General features: G+C 35.3%; 1 protein-coding gene across 3 annotated transcripts in view; it reads left to right on the plus strand.

Annotated features, from left to right (window-relative positions):
* The window catches only part of IP6K1 (inositol hexakisphosphate kinase 1), a 62,217-nt gene that overhangs the window by 953 nt on the left and 43,636 nt on the right, over nt 1–17,628 (plus strand). The gene's annotated exons all lie outside the window — the stretch shown is intronic.

Genomic DNA, 17,628 nt, shown 5'->3' on the forward strand with positions numbered 1-17,628 from the left:
AATGTGGGAGTGTTTTAGAATCAGAAAAAGAAATGAAACTTCTTTTTGTCTTGCGAATGGTGCGGAACTGGCACAATAACTTATAACAGTGTTAATGTATCTTGCCCAATGAAAACAGATCGCCAGGCCCCCTTCCTGTGAGGGTAAGACGGTAGAGACCGCGGGCAAGGTGTGCAGGTCTAGGAAGAGTTCAGAGTGCTTCAAAACACATTTCTTTTTCTCTATGAGCCCTTGGCTCTTCAGCACAGGCTCCTGTATTTGGTCATACAAAAAGCCTGCCTGAGACGGCTAAGAAGTTAAGCAACAATACTTCATACACTTGTGTCAGGATCTTGTCACCACAGAATGTTTAATTTTGAAAGAAACCAGCTCCTTGTTCAGGAGGTTTTCTTGGAGAAGATGCTGAAACCAGAGACAGCTGGTGGCCTGTTACTGTTGCCCTTACATGTGAGAAGAGAGAGAAGTTTAGGGATTAGTCTTTAGGTATTTCATTACCCTTGGGCCATTTTTTGAATCTTGAGTGAGTTTTACTCTTGGTAAGACCAGTATCTTGGACAGTTCTTGACAAGAAAGGAGGGAGATACTAAAATATTTGGAGCTTCTCAAAGTACCTCAAGCTCCCAACCCTGCTTTGAATAACACTTCTTAAATTCCTGCTGTTTTCTGTTTAAAATAACCCTAAGTTAGTTAGGCTCCTAGCCTATTTTGGGTATCTGGCCTCTTGGAGATGTATAAACAGACAGACCCTCTCCTTAGTCAAGTTCATGACGCTAACCTGCATACAATTTTATGGGGTTCACGGGTCCATTAAAGTCCATTCATGGTCTAATCCTATTTTAGAACTGTTGCCCTGAGGAAATAATAGAATATCCAAGAACTTTTATTGCCTTTGTTTAATGCTTTTATTATCTCATGGATATTGATGAGTATTACATGATGCTTGCTTGATTCAGCATATGTTACTACCTAAAGATAGCTAATAGCACTACTTCTGTGCTGGGCATTTTTAAGTGCAAATGAGTAGGAATTTTATAGCCTTCCATTTACTTTAACTTCATATTTAAATAATTCACCTGTAAATGTTAATACTTTTAACTATTATGGGCAACAGACATAATTTACAACTATAGAGATCCTACATCAAAGTCAAGCTGCTACAGACTTGCGGGATGAGATCTGATGTTCTAATGTGGCAGTCAAGGTGCTCCTACCCAGCTGGCCTCAGCCCGCATCTCTAGGGTTTGTCCTAAACCCCACTAACCAAATGGTTTGATAAACATTCCATACAAAATCATTTACTTACACAAATCCTTTTGCCAGCTTATCCATTGGCTCTTGCTCCTCTTTGGGATACCCTGTGCCTTTAGTTTCACTTCTCTTTTCTCCAGAGTCCAACTCATATCCTTCATACCTTCTTTATGAAACACTCCCAAAACATTCCAGTCCTTGGGGATACTCCACTCCCTCTGAACTGCAGTAGCATTATTGCTCTTATTAAAAAAACAACAGTATATATCTTTTAAGAATAATTGTTTATTTCCTCTGATTAGATCTAATTCCCTTCCTACAGAGACTGTATTTTTGTGTCTTCTTGTACCTCCAAGCAGTAGATGAGGACTAAATGTTTACTAAAATGTGCTAAATTTGTCTGAGTTGGAAACACTCTCTGTAATTAAACAAGGAAATGGAGGAAATGGGCAAGTACAAATGAGGATTTGGTAGCCGTGGATCTCCACCTCCTATCCTGCCTGAAGTGCTTGCACCTGTTAACACTAGCATATTATGGAGGCCCATTCTCATTCTGTAAGAGGCAGAACTTGTTCACAGTGCAGAACTGAAGCCTAAAAATAAAGTAATCCTGCATCTCAGAAAGGGTTTGGTGGCTCACCCCCTTCCTGGCTAAGATGCTAGTTTTGACTCTTGGAAAATAATGTATTGGGTGAACATCACACTGGGTGCTGAGATTGTTAGACTCTCTTCTGGTTGGGTCTTCTCACTGCCGCCTTGGGCTGCTGTAAACTGCTGCCAGTAGTATTGCTGCTTGCCCTCCTCCCTTTGCTGCCCTGAGACTGTAAGGAGCAGTGATGGGAAAGGCTGCACAGTGCACTCTATCTCTGGCTTGGGGCAAAGGAGCAGTCAGGCATTTTATATGTTTGTGCCAATGGATCTGTGTTTTTGCCCTGATTTAAAATCAGTTCATTTTACTTATATACTACAGCAGGATTTGAGCAGTTGATTCTGAGTGGGAAAAACTAAGACATCTTGATTCTTATACAAAACATGATAAATCAAGATTCTCATGTTTGCTGCTATTATGGTTTGAAGTTGCATTTATGTAAGAGGCATTACAAATGAGTTTTGATGGGAACATATGTTCACTTCAGTGCTGGATCCCTGTTAGAGACTTTATTTTGTTGAGTGCTTAGAAAATCTGCTGCTGATGCCTTCTGTAAAAATTTTATTTGTGGGTGCCGATTTAGCTCAGTTATTCATGTCCCCTCATTTTGCAGAAGGTGGGCAGGCTAGGGAAGCAGGTCTAGGACTGGACTTCTTTCAAGTCCAAAATGTGATGTCTTGGAATAAGAGCACCTTGAAATCCATAAAAATCTGGGCATGTTATGATTGAATGAACATTTACAGTAAAACAACTATTCTGTAATCAAAAAGTTAATGACAAGTGTTGGTGAGGATTTGGAGAAATAAACAGTCCTTATACCCAGCTGGTGAGAATGTGAGAATGAAAATGATGCAGCCACTTTGGAAAATTGTCTGGCAGTTCTTTAAATGATTAAATGTAGAGTTACCATATGACCCAGCAGTTCCATTCCTAGTTATCTACCTGAGAAAAATGAAAACATATATCCATACAGAGACCTGTATTTGAATGTGTATGGCAGCATTATTCATACTAGTCAAAGGAGGAAACAACCCAAATGTTTATCAACTGATAATGGATAAATAAAATGTGGTGTATACATATGATAGAGTATTATTTAGCAATAAAAAGGAATGAGATACTGATACATACTGTGTCATGGATGAACCTGGAAAAACATGCTAAGTGAAAGAAGTGAGACACAGAAGATCACTTATTATATGATCCCATTTATAGGAAATGTCCAGAATAGGCAAATCTATAGAGACAGGAAGTAGGTTAGTGGCTTAGTGGTTGCTTAAGGCTTGGGGATGGATGAGAGGATAGGGGAATGATAGCTAAAGGGTATGGGATTTCTTTTTGAGGTGATGAATGTGTTCTAAAGTTGTAGTGATGGTTGCACATGTCTTTTATATACTACAAACCATTGAATGGTACACTTTCAGTGGGTGACTTAATATGTGTGAATTATCTCAAAGCTGTTATAAAGATAACATAATATATAAGAAATGTATATTCACTATTAAAAAAGATAATATATGAATAACATGAAATAAAAATAAAGGATCATTCATAACTTTACTGTTAGTGTTTTATTGTATAGCCATACTTTTTTTCCCTGTGTTTTGTAACTTACAAAAATGAGGTTATGCAATACAATCTGATTTGAACCTTTTTGCAGTCAGCAATATATTATGAACATCTGGGTTGGTAAATGATGTATTTACATCAGGGCTAGCCGGCAGTAGAATGGGGAGGCATGATGTAAGGGCAGAAGTAAGTGGTGGGGACTAGGGTGAACTAGCAAGCACAGGCCTTATTGAAAGGGTCACTGTTTCTTAGTTCTAGCCAATTGTTGTGTTACTAGATTGTGTGATTTTTTTTTTTAAGAAAACCAGAAATCTAGATTTTTATGTGAAATTTCCTGATTTTAGAATTTGGCAATGAATTAAGAAAATTTGAGGGGGAAGGGGGAGGGTATAGCTCAAGTGGTAGAGCACGTGCTTAGCATGCACGAGGTTCTTGGTTCAATCCCCAGTACCTCCATTGAAAAAAAATAAACAAACATAATTATCTCCCCCCTGCAAAAAGAAAGAAAGAAAGAAAGAGAATTTGAGCCACTTCATTGGTCACAGAAAACCCTTTATGAACCAGAAATGGTGAAAAATTTGAATTGCCTGGGGTACGTTCCCAGGTGAGGTGGAACAAGGGGACACTCTACTTTATTGTTTCAACTGTAATACTGGATTTCCCCCACTTTGGGTTGGAAATACTTTCGTATGAAACTACTTTCTGATGAAAGTAGGGTGCTGTGAAACCTTTCGTGAGCCGAAATGGCATGAAGTGGAGAAGCAATTACTTTGGGACACATCTTGCTACAGATGCGCAAAGTAGATCAAGATAAAGCACAGATAGCACAGACAACAGTTCAGAGCTGTGACAGCTTGATGCTGAGATGCTGATTGTAATTCCCAAGGAAGGAGCTTGGCAGTGCCACTCTCTCTGTTCTGGGAGCATGCTACTTCTATAATGGCTCTCTGTAAAACAGATGCTGAATGCTGTTTTCACTTTCTGCCTTTTCATAAAAGTGAAAATGCTCTTTGGGTTTCTTTTGGTTAGTGAAAACAGGTAGGTCTTTCATAAAAGCAAAGTGGTGTAAAGCCAACTTTTTGAAGAGTTGGGGATACCTGTACTGTAAACAGATATCCTTTTTGTGGTCTATTTAATGCCATGTTTTTTCATATTTTTATGCTTTTTATTGGTAATTTTGCTGATAAAAATGGTTCCCAATTATAGTTTTAGAGTGCTGTCTATATTCCTAAGTACAAGAAGGCTGTGAAGCACCTTATGAAGAAAATACATGTGTTAGGTAAGTTTTGTTCAGGCATGAGTTATAGTGCTGTTGGCTGTGAGTTCAGTGTTAATGAATCAACAATATATATTAAATAAAATATCTTTAAACAGAAACATACCTACAAGGTTATATATTGGGTGTATGTGGCTCTGGAAGGTTATGTATTGATTAGTTGGTGAAAATGTTGTGTCCATGGGCTCAAAGAAACTTTGTATTTCCCCTAGGTGCAGTGGCTCATTATTTGCTAACTTGGTGTTTGCAGTGACTTTATAGAACATTACTATGAATAATGAAATTTGACTATATAGTATTTTGTATCGGACTCAGTGTGATGTTTTTGAGATTCATCCATTTTGTTGTGTTCCTTTTTATTGCTGAGTAGTATTCCATTTTATGGCCGTATCATTTGCTACTGTCATTTGGGTTGTTTCTGATTTTTGACCTTTATGAATAAAGATGCAGTTAGTATTCTTGTACAAGTCTTTGTACAATTTTTTATTTCTCTTTGATAAATATCTGGGAGTAGAATTGCTCTGACTCCCAGGCTACATTGAGGGACACTGTTTCAGGAAAAGTTGGAGAACAGTTCTATAGGTTCTAGGCCCAGTTTTGTTGTTATTCCTCCCTCATAGTTCTTAGCTCGAAGCTTTGTTTTCTGTTTGTTTTTTTTTCCCCAGATTTCTGGGTCTGCCCATATGGAGCCAAAAACTAATGGATATTCCATTGAGGTGGGAAGTTGGAATAATTAGGAACCATTTGAAGTAGAGACAAGCTTCTACATTGAGGGAGTCTGTTTGCTTTATAACTTAGTTCAGTTACTTGTCTTGTTTCTGAATTTGTTAATTGATGCAGGCTAGGAGGGTACTTGGTCATCCACGGGGTTCACAGGATTCATCCTTCATACCTCTGTAGAGCCTGGCCTTGGTGATTTGTGCCTTTGTAAGGGTGCCCAGTTACCACCATGGGCACTGCAACTTTACACTGTTGGTCATATGTCAGGCATGCTACTTTAAAAAATTGCATTATTATAATTCACATGCAACTTTTCAAACCTTGAGGTGTCCATATCTGATGATCTTCCATGTGTGGTATTTGAAAACCAACACCAACCAGAGTCCTAGCTAAGTGATTTTAATTTCTGGGAGCAGCAAGCAGTGATTTTGGTGATCAGTATTCATCCCTTAAATCCACCCTCCTGTTAAAAATCATTTTTCCACACTGTGTGTTCATAGTTCTGTATGGCATGTTCCATTTTGTTTCATCATTGACTTCTTGTGCCAGTGTTCAGTGACTGGTTTCTTTGTAGCCAAAAACTTGATTATCAGCATCCTCTTTTATAGCTTCTCAAGTTTCTTAATAAAATTGATTAATATGGACCGCTAAAATGGTATTTTCTGGGTGGAACATAGGGTGGGTATTTAAGATGAATGAAACTTTCATGTGGGAGTTGATTGAAGTGAGAAATTTACTCTTTAAATACTGTTTTCTTTAAGAAGGCATTTTATTAAAAATTTCAGGTGTCTATTTTCTTTTCAGTTTACTGTGTTTTTTTCTAGTTTGTTGGTAGAGAAAATCAGTATGTAATACTCCTCTTGCTGTCTTCTAATGGTAGTTTAAGAAGATTCCTCCCCCAAATGATCAGTTTGCCATGTTAAAGTTTTGTTTTCTTTTAAAGTAACTCTTACTGAGTATAAAATAGATGCAATGTGAAGATTTTTTAAACATGTACACACCTAACCCAGATAAAACAACCACCTAGATAAAAAATTAGAACATTCATGTAATTTCACTTTTAAAAAATAGACTTTATTTTTTAGAACAGTGTTAGGTTCATAGCGTAATTGAATGGAAAGTACAAATTTCCCATATACCCCTTGCTCCCACCCATACACATCAGCATTCCATAGCAGAGGTACATTTGTTAACAATTGGCGAACCTACATTGACACATCATTATCACCCAAAGTCTGTAGTTTATGCTAGGGTTCACTCTTTGTGTTGTATGTTCTGAGTTTTGACAAATGTATAATGGCATCACCATTATAGTATCATACAGAATGGTTTCACTGTCCTAAAAACCCTCTGTGCATCTATTCATCCCTTCCTCTTCCCCAACCCCTAGCAATCACGAATCTTTTTACTGTTGCCATAGTTTTGCCTTTTCTAGATTGTCATGTAGTTGGAATAATACAGTATGTAGCCTTTTAGATTGGCTACTTTCATTTAGTAGTACACATTTAAGGTCTTTTCCTGTCTTTACAGGGCTTGACAGCTGATTTCTTTTTAGTGCTGAATAGTATTCCATTATCTGGATATATCACAGTTTGTTTATCCATTCACCTGTTGAAGGATGTCTTGGTTGCTTCCCAGTTTTGGTAGTTATCAATAAAGCTACTATAAACCTCCATGTAATATAATTTTTAAAAACATTTAACATTTTTCTGTTACAATTTGGTTTTATTTATTTTGGGGGGAGGTAATTAGATTTGTTTATTAATGGAGGTACTCGGGATTGAACCCAAGACCTACTGCATGCAGAGCGTGCGGTCTACCACTGAGCTATACCCTCCCCCCCTTAATATAATTTGTTTTTTATACAAAATGGATCTTGATGCTTGTGTTTTTCTAGAATGAAAAGCTTACTCTTTTTAGAGAAGAGTAATATGGTATTTCATATTTGTCATGAATTCAGTCAGATGTTTAGATTCAGAAACTGTTATAAAGTGGGCCAGATAAAGCTTTTCCTTTTTCTACTTTAGCTTTCATCTGATTATCTTCTGTGTGCTTTAGTTTACTCATCTTTTAAATGTAGACAACTTTTCCTTTCCTCCTCAAAGCTTTGCACCCTGGCATGATACCTGGGAAACTTGGCTTTAAGTAGGTAATCATTTTACATGGGAAAATGTAATCTGTGCTGTGAGCAAGGCTTATTTGCTGTATTGGGGTCCTTATTGAAATACTGGCCCTGTGGGCTGCTGAATGTCTACATCTTGGAGCTCTTTGTAAAACTTCTTGATAGTAAAAATTCTTATCAAGAATCTGAGGGTAGGGTGGAAAGGGATAAATTGGGAATTTGAGATTTGCAGATACTAAATAATATATATAAAATAGATAATTAAGTTCATATTGTATAGCACAGGGAACTATTCTCAATATCTTATAGTAACTTACAGTGAAAAAGAATATGAAAACGAATATATGTATGTTCACCTATGACTGAAGCATTATGCTGTACACCAGAAATTGACAGATTATAAACTGACTATACTTAAATAAAAATATATATACAAAAAAGAATATGAAGAGGAATATATATGAATAGCTGAATCACTATGCTGTATATCACAAATTAACCTTGTAAACCAACAAGGTTGGTTTTATATTTCAATTAAAAGATAAAAATGCAAAAAAAAATCTGAGGTTTAATGAGAAAACACTTGTAAAGTATCGTGAGTTACTTTTAGGTAAATGCAGTTAGAGGTGATAAAAACAAATCAAAACTGATTTCCTTTAAAGAGTTTATCTTTTCAAGTATAAGACTTTAGTTAGGATCATACCATTGAACATAGCAGTTTTTCTTTTTTTTAACCCTAGTGTGATTGATTTGATTGACTGATTGATTTACTGAAGTATAGTCAGTTACAGTGTGTCAATTTCTGGTGTACAGCACAATGTCCTAGTCTTGCATTTACATACATATATTTTTTTCATTAAAGATTATTACAAAATATTGAATATAGTACCCTATGCTATACAGAAGAAATCAGTTTTTTTAAATCTATTTTTATATATAGTGGCTAACATTTGCAAATCTCCAACTCTCAAATTTATCCCTTCCCATCCCCTTCCTCCAGTAACCATAAGATTGTTTACTATGTCTGTGAGTCTGTTTCTGTTCTGTAGGTGAGTTCATTAGTGTCGTCTTTTTTTCTTGTTTTAGATTCCACATATGAGTGATATCATATGGTATTTTTATTTCTTTCTGGCTTACTTCACTTAGAATGACAATCTCCAGATCCATCCATGTTGCTGCAAATGGCATTATTTTATTATTTTTTATGACTGAGTAGTATTCCATTGTATAAATATACTACCACTTCTTTATCCAGTCATCTGTCTTCCTAAAGCAGAATGTACCAGGCAGGGCTTCTTGGACCCTTAAGGATGTTAACTTGGCTGTTTATGGTGTTGTATTACTTTTCATTTGTCAAATTGTGAATAAGCAGAGCTATATGGATTTTATGTAGGTAATACAATTTCTCATTTTGGGTCTGTGCCACTTAGCCTTTTCAACTCATTGAAACAACTGTCAGGATCCATTCAGGAGACAGAAATCACACAGTAATTTAAACAGGTTAACAGATTAGAGTAAGGATGGATTGACTAGTAAGGAGTTGAGTGAACTCTAATATAGGAATAGCATATATAGGAATAGCCACTACCTCTAGGGCTGATAGAGTGCTTAAGGAAGATGCCCTTCTAGGACCGAGACCAATATCTTGTTAGAGGAAAGGGTGGCCATCCCTAAGTGGATGGCATAGAAAGTCACTGTGGTACTACACTGCCAGAACATGTTAGAAATTTGCCCTCTAGAGGTTGCTGGAAGTGTACCTTCTCGGATGATGGAGAATGCCATTTATGAAGAGGTGTTTTGCTGGAACCACTCTGCCACAAAACTGCCTGAGTGAGGTGTCAAAGGAAGCTACTGGCCACTGAGTGCAGCTGACCACTATGCTTTGTGGGAGTCAGGCACCCAGCAGTTGCCAGACACTGGGGGAGCTGACTGGCAGGGGCCTGGGGAGAGGAGCATACTGGAATTATGTAGAGAAGCGTTTTCTTTTTAAAGTGTCTCTCCAGTGTCTTCTACTGAAAGTTTAACATCAACTGGCAAAGGGAAAATATTTAATGGGTTCAGCTCCATTTTTGCGGGACAGGCAATGAAGTTCAGGCTTGGAACCAAGAGGTAATACATTGATAACTGGTAAGCTGCTGTTTTTCAGAGTTACAACACATTATTAGTAATTTGATAAGTATTTTCTCAACAGAATGCCCTTGTTACCACCATCTATGTTTCCAGTTTGTTTTCTTTAATATAGTGATTCATTTTAAACTGCTGTTCTGTTCTAGCTGGAGACCACCTCTGATTTTTTTTCACCATAGATTAGTTAGGCCTGTTCTAAAATTTCATAGAAATAGAATAATACCATATGTACTCTTGTATAGGACTTCTTTCACACAGTATACTGTTTAGGGAACTTACCCGTGCTGTTGTCTGTATCATTAGTTCATTCCTTTTTGTTGCTGTGAAGTATGTCATTGCATGAACATTCCAGTTTGTTGATCTGTTCTATTGATGGACATCTGAGCTGTTTCCAGTGTTTGACATATGAATAAAGGTTCTGTGAACATTTTTGTACAGGTATTTCTGGGGACCATACACATTGATTTCTCTTGAGGGGAATTGAATTGCTGGATGATAGGGTAGATGTATGTCTAGTTTTGTAAGAAATTTTAGTACCTTTTCCAAAATGATTTTACCATTTTACATTCCCACCAATAGTGTATGAGAGTTATGATTGTTCCATATCCTCAGGAACATTTAGTGTGTTTTTAAATTTTAGCCATTTTTGTGAAAGTGTTGTGATATCTTGTGGTTTTAATTTGCAGTTACCTGCTTACTAATGATATTGAGCACTTGTGTCTGTACTTAATGGTCATTTGTATACTTCCTTTGTGAGGTACTTATTCAAATCTTCAGCCCGTTAAAAAAAAAAAGGAACTGTTAACTTGTTTGTTAGTGTGTTTTAGGAGATCTTTATATATACTGAATAACAGTCAAATACATGTTTGTGAATATTTTCTCTCAGTACATCGTGGTTTGCCTATTTATATTGTTATTAGTATATTTTAAAGATCAGAAGTTTTCAGTTTTATTGAAGTCTGATTTATCAGTATTTTCTTTTATGGTTATTGCTTTCTGTGTCCTGTTTGAGGAACCATTGCCTATCTCTAAGTGTTGGAGGTTTCTCCTGTGTTTTCACCTAAAAGGTTTACAGTTTTAGCTTTTACGTTTAGGTCTTTGATCCATCTTATATTAATTTTTATGTATTGTGTAAGCTCGACGTTGAGGTTTATCCCCCCAACCCCCTATATGGATATCTTGTTGTCCCGGTACCAGCACCATTTGCTGAAAAGGCTTGTGTATTTGTTACCTATTTAATAACTCTAAAACTTAAACAGCAAACATTTATTGCCTCAGTTTCTGAAGATCAGAAATTCAAGAGCAGCTTAGTGTGTTGGTTCTGGCTCATAGTCTCTCATAAAGTTACATTTTGGATGTCTTCTGGGGCTACTAATACTGAAGGTTTGCCTGGAGCTGGAGGGTCTTTTTTCCAAGATGACTTCCATGGCTTTTGGCAGGAGGCCTCAGTTACTTGACAAGTTGGCTCTCTGAGTATCCTCATAGTATTCAGTTATCTCCTCCAGATTGAATTATCCAAGACAGGAAGGAAGAAGCCCATTGTGACCTAGTCACAAACTGTCACTTCTGCCATATTCTGTTTGTTAGAATCAAGTCATTAAGTTCATCAAGGGGAGAGGAGGGCTGTGCCTTTTAGCAGAAGGATTGTTGAAAAATTTGACATAGTTTAAAATTACGATAACTTACTTTCCCCATTTGTTTGCTTTAGCACTTTAGTCAAAAATCAGTTGACTGTATATATATGGGCCTAGTTCTTGGATCTCTATTTTGTTCCATTAATCTGTTTGTTTATCTGTATGCCAGTAACCCACTGCTGTAGCTTTATAGCAGTTCTTGAAGTCAGGTAGTGTAAGTCGTCCAACGTTATTCTTTATCAAAATTGATTTGGATATTTTGGGTTCTTTGTATTTCCATATACACTTTAGAATGAGTTTGTCAGTTTCTGTGAAAATGTCTGCTGATGTTGTGGTTGGGATTTCATTGAATCTATAGATTCATTTAGAGAGAATTGACATCTTAACAATATTGAAAATTTTAATCCATGTATGTGTTATAGATCTCCATTTATTTAGATCTTACTTAATTTTTGTGCATTGTTTGTTTTCAGTGTTGAGGTCTTTCACATAATTTGTTAAACTTGTTCCAAGATATATAACATTCTTTTAATGCTATTGTAAAGGAATTATTTTTTGTCAATATTATTTTTTATTGAAGTACTGTTTATGTACAATATTATATTAGTTTCAAATGTACAGCATAGTGATTCAGTATTTTTACAGATTATACTCCATTAAATGTTATTACAAGGTACTGGCTATAATTCCCTGTGCTATGCTAAGTATATCCTTGTTGCTTATCTATTTTATGCATAGTAGTTTGTATCTCTTAATCCCATACTCCTAATTTACCCCTCCCTTCCTTCACCCCTTTGGTAACCATTGGTTTGTTTTCTATATTTCTACATTTGTATATTGTGTTTCTGCTTTGCATATATGTTCATTTGTATTATTCAGATTCCAGATATAAGTGGTATCATACAGTATTTGTCTTTCTCTGACTTATTTCACTAAGCATAATATTCTTTAGGTCCATCCATGTTGCTGCAGATGGCAGAATTTCATTCTTTTTTATGGCTGAGTTAATTTCTCTTATATGTATTTCACATCTTCTTTATCCAGTTGTCCGTTGATGGGCACTTTGGTTGCTTCCATATCTTGGCTATTGTAAATAGTGCTGCTGTGAACATTGGGGTGCATGTATTTTTTTTTCTTTTTTTTTTTTTTGTTGGGGTGCATGTATCTTTTCAAATTAGTGTTTCCATTTTTTCCAGATACAAACCCAGGAGTGGAATTGCTGGATCATATGATAGTTCTGTTTTTAGTTTTTAGAGGAACCTCCATACTGTTAAATGAATTTTTTTTAATTGTTGTAAAATGCACACAACATGAAATGTACCATTTGAACTATTTTTAAATGTACAATGCAGTGGTATTAAGTATATTCATAATGTTGTGTAACCATTATCACTGTTTCAGGAACTTTTTTCATCATCTCAAGTAGAAGTTCTGTACCCATTATACAGTAACACCCCATTCTCCACTCCCTCTACCCCCTTACAATCTCTAATCCACTTTTCATCTCTATGAATTTGCCTCTTCTAGATGTTTCATCTAAATAGAATCATAAATTTTTCTTCCTTTGGTGCCTGGCTTGTTTTACTTAGCATAGTGTTTTCTGGGTTAATTCATGTTATAGCATGTATCAGAATTCCATTCCTTTTAATGACTAAATAATGTTCCTGTGTGTGTGTGTGCGTGTGCGTGTGTGTGTGTATACACCACATTTTATCTAAACATTCATCTGTTGATGGATATGGATTGTATTCACTTTTCGGCTATTGTGAATAATGCTGCATGAACATTGGTATATAAACATTGGTTTCAGTTTTTTTGGGTAGGAGTGGAATACCTAGGAGTGGAATTGCTGGATCATATAGAAATTCTCTGTTTAATTTTTTGAGGAACCACCAGAGTCTCTTTAACAGTAACTGTACCATTTTACATTCCTACCAGCAGTGCACAGTGTTCCAGGTTCTCCACATTCTCACCAACTTTTGTTATTTCCTGGTTTTTGATAAGAGCCTTTCTAGTGGGTGTGAAGTGGTATCTCATTGGGCCTTTGATTTGCAATTCTCTGATGACTAATGATGTTGAGCATCTTTTCATGTGCTTATTAGCATTTGTGTATTTTCTTTGGAGAAATGTCTAGTTAAGTCCTTTGATCATTTTTTAATTGGGTGGTTTATTTATTTATTTATTTTTTGTTAAGTTGTAGGAGTTCTTTGTGTATTCTGGATATTAATCCCTTATCGGATGTGTGATTGCAGGTATTTTTTCCCATTCTGGGAGTTATCTTTTCATTCTCTTGGTAGTGTTTTTGATAAATACAAGTTTTTAATTTTGATTAAGTCCAGTTTATTTTTTGCTTTCTTGCCTGTGCTTTTGTAATATCCAAGAAATCATTATCAAATCCAAGGTCATGAAGTTTTTTTTTTCCCTGTGTTTTGTGCTAAGAGTTTTATAGTTTTAGTTCATAAGTTTAGGTCTGATACATTTTGTTAATTTTTCTTTATGATATGTATATAATGGTCCAACTTCATTCTTTTTCATGCAGCTGTTCAGTTTTCCCAGCACTATTTGTTGAAAAGACTGTCCTTTCCCCTTTGAATGTTATTGGCACCCTCACCGAAAATCATTTGATCATATATCTTAGGATTTATTTCTGGGCTTTTCATTCTGTTCCGCTGGTCTCTGTGTCTGTCTGTATGCTAGTACCATACTGTTTGGATTATTGTAGCTTTTCAGTAAGTTTTAAAATCAGGAAATGTGATGTTTCCAACTTATTCTTCAAGAATTTTGGTTATTCACGGTCCCCCTAGAGATTTGATATGAATTTCTGGATGGGTTTTTCTATTTCTGCAAAAACTGCCATGGGAATTTTGATAGTGATTACAAACTTTGTTAGTAGATCTCTTTGGGTAGTATTTGTCATTTAACAATATTAAAAATCTTCCAATTTACCAAAATAGGATGTCTTTCCATTTATTTAATTCTTTAATTTCTTTTAGCAGTGTTTTGATGATTATGGGATATCTATCCATTTACTTAGTTCTTTAATTTATTTCAGCAATGTTTTGTGTTTTCACAATAGAAGTCTTTCACCTCCCTGGTTAAATTCATTCCTCAGTATTTTTATTCTTTTTGATACTATTGTAAATGTTACTGTTTTCTTAAATTCCTTTTCAGATTGTTCATTGCTAGTGTATAGAAATGCAACTCTTCTGTGTATTGATTTCGTATCCTATGGATTTGCTGAATTCATTTATTAGCTGTAATAGTGGTTTTGTTTGAATGTGTGTAATTTTAGGAGTTTTTAACAAAAAATCATGTCATCTGCCAATATTACTTTTTCCTTTCCAATTTGAATGCCTTATTCCTTTTTCTTTCTTAATTGTTTTGGCAAGGACTTCCTTTGTAATTTCTTCGACCTATTGATGGTTTAAGGTGTATGTTAATTCCTACATATTTGTGAATTTTCCAGTTTTAAAAAATTTCTAGTTTAATTCTGTTGTGATTTAAAAAGATACCTTGTATTATTTCAGACTTTTAAAATTTATCAAGACTTGTTTTCTGGCCTAATATGAGATGTATCCTGGAGAATGTTCTGTGTGCACTTGAGAAGAATATGTATTTTACTATTATTGTGTTGAATATTCATATATGTCTGTTAGGTCTAATTGGTTTATAGTGTTCAAATCTTCTGTTTCCTTGTTGATACTCCATTGTGTTTTGATATTGTTCTGTCCATTTCTGAATGTGGGATTTTGAAATCTCCAACTATTCTGGAAAAATTGTGTTTTTCCCCTTTCTATGCTATCAATTTTTACTTCATGCATTTTTTGGCTCTGTTATGTGCAGATATGTTACAACTGTTATTTCTTCTTGCGTATTTAACTTTTTGTTGATATTTAATATCCTTTCTGTCTTGTAACCTTTTATAATTTAAAGTCTGTTTTATCTGCTGTTAGCATAGCCATCTCGGCTCTCCTTTGATTAATATTTGCATGGAACATCTTTTTTTATCCTTTTACTTTTAACCTCTTTATGTCTGTATTTCTCACGTAAGTATGTTGTAGGCAACATACAGATGAATCTTTTTTTCAAAGTCCATTCTGCTAATCTCTGCCTTTCAATAGGAGAGTTTAGCCCATTTATATTTAATGTGATTACTGATAAAGGAGTTACTTCTCCCATTTATCTGTTTGCTTTCTGTATGTTTTATATGTTTGTTCCTTGATTCCTCCATTACTGACCTTTCAAAAAATTTAGTTGATTTTTTTTGTAGTGTATCATTTTGATTCTTTCTTTTCTGTATATTTAAGTTATTTTTATTAGTAGTTATCTTGGAGATCAAAATTAACATCTTAATGTGATAACCTAGTTAGTTTATACAAACACTTTGCTCCTATAAATCTCTGTTGCTCCCTCTATTTATTTATATGTATGTATATATTTGAGATTACATTTTTATACACTGTATGCCTGTTAACATAGATTTGTAAGTAGTTTTATGCATTTGTCTGTTAAATCATGTAGGAAAAAGAAAGAAGTTATAAACCATACAAAATGTACAGTAATACTGGCTTTTGTATTTATCTATGTAGTTATGTTTATCAACATTGTGTATTTTTTCTTATGGCTTTGAGTTGTCCTTTCATTTTAGCCTGAAGGACTCCCTTTAGCATTTCTTATAGGACAAGTCTACTGGTAATTAGTAATGTACTTCTTTAGCTTTTGTTATTTGGATATATCTTAATTTCCCCTCCGTTCTTGAGGGATAGTGTTGCTAGATATGGAATTCTTGGTTGACAGGTTTTTTTTTTCCTTCAGGATTTTAAATGTGTCATCCCACTGCCTTCTAGAGGATTCTGAGAAGTCAGCTGTTAATCCTATTGAAGATCTTTTATATATTGCTAGTTGCTTCTTTCTTGCTGCTTTAAGTATTCTCTCTTTGTCTTTGGATTTCAACAGTTTTATAGTGTGTTTTTGTTTTATAATATGTCTTGGTGTGAGTCTCTTTGAGTTGATCCCACTTGCCCTTTTGTTAGGCTTCTTGGATAAGTATATTCATGTCTTTCCTTAGATTTTGAAAGCTTTTGGCCATTATTTCTTCAAATATTTTTTCTGCTCTTTTACCTCTCGTTTTGAAACCCCTGTAATGCATATATTGTTACATTTGGTGTTGTCCATCAGGTCCCTAAGACTCTACCTTTCCTTACTTTTGTTTCTTTTTGCCTCTCAGATGGAATAATTTCAATTGTCTTATCTTCTGGTTCACTGGTCCTTGTTATGTGTGCTCAGATCTACTGTTGAACACCTCTAGTGAGTTTTTCATCTCAGTTATTGTACTTTTCAGCTGCAGAATTTCTGTTTAGTTCCTTTTTATAATTTCGTTCATACATCATTTTCCTGAATTCCTTTGACCATGGTTTCCTTTAGCTCATTAAATGTACTTCAGACAGTTGATTTAATATCTTTAACTAATACTAATTTAGTGTCTTTGCTTCCTCACGGTGTTTTGTTTTTGGTTTTGGTCAAAGTTTCCTTTTCTTGTGAATGGGCATTGATTTTCTATTTCTTTAATTTTTTGTTTATAAATTTTTAGGTTTTTAAGTATTTTGTTAAAATGACATTTGAGTATTTTGTTGTGGTAACTTTAGAAATCCTGATTCTCCCACTCCTCAAGGATTGCTAATTTTTGCTCACTGAATGCTAGAGCCTTCCATTTGTCTTTTCCAGACAAGTTTTGGAAATGTGTATTCCTTCTTGTATGTGGTAATTGAAGTTTCTGTTCAGTTATATCTGCAGTTAGACAGTGACCTGATAAAGATTTCCTTTAATGTCTGGCTCCCAAAAGGAGGAAAAATAAAAACAAGTACTGTTCTCTTAAATTCCCTGGAAGCTGCTTTGGCCTGTGGGTATTGAAACAATGGTCACTAGCCTCTGCCTGCTCCTCAGTGATCAAAAGCAGCCATCATCAATTAGGACTTACAACCTCGATGTTTGGAGGACAAGGTCTTTCTTGTGTTCACCCTAGCCTCCAGCAAGCTACACCAGGAATGAGGGTAGCCATCCCACTGTTGCTTGCTGGGAGTTGGATAGCTGCTTCACAGAAGGCTAAAATTTACCAATATTCACCAGCTTCTTCATCAAGCTCTACCTTGGAGGCTTCATGTTTTCCAGCTAAACTCCAGAGTTCCAAAATTTCTTCAGTTTCTGCCAGCTCAATAGTTCTTTGAGTGGAGGAATGTATTCCTGGAATTTTTTTTTTTAACCTTTTTTTTTTTTTTACTTTATT

Source organism: Camelus ferus, chromosome 17 (genome assembly GCF_009834535.1).
Source record: "Camelus ferus isolate YT-003-E chromosome 17, BCGSAC_Cfer_1.0, whole genome shotgun sequence".
NCBI classification, from domain to species: domain Eukaryota; kingdom Metazoa; phylum Chordata; class Mammalia; order Artiodactyla; family Camelidae; genus Camelus; species Camelus ferus.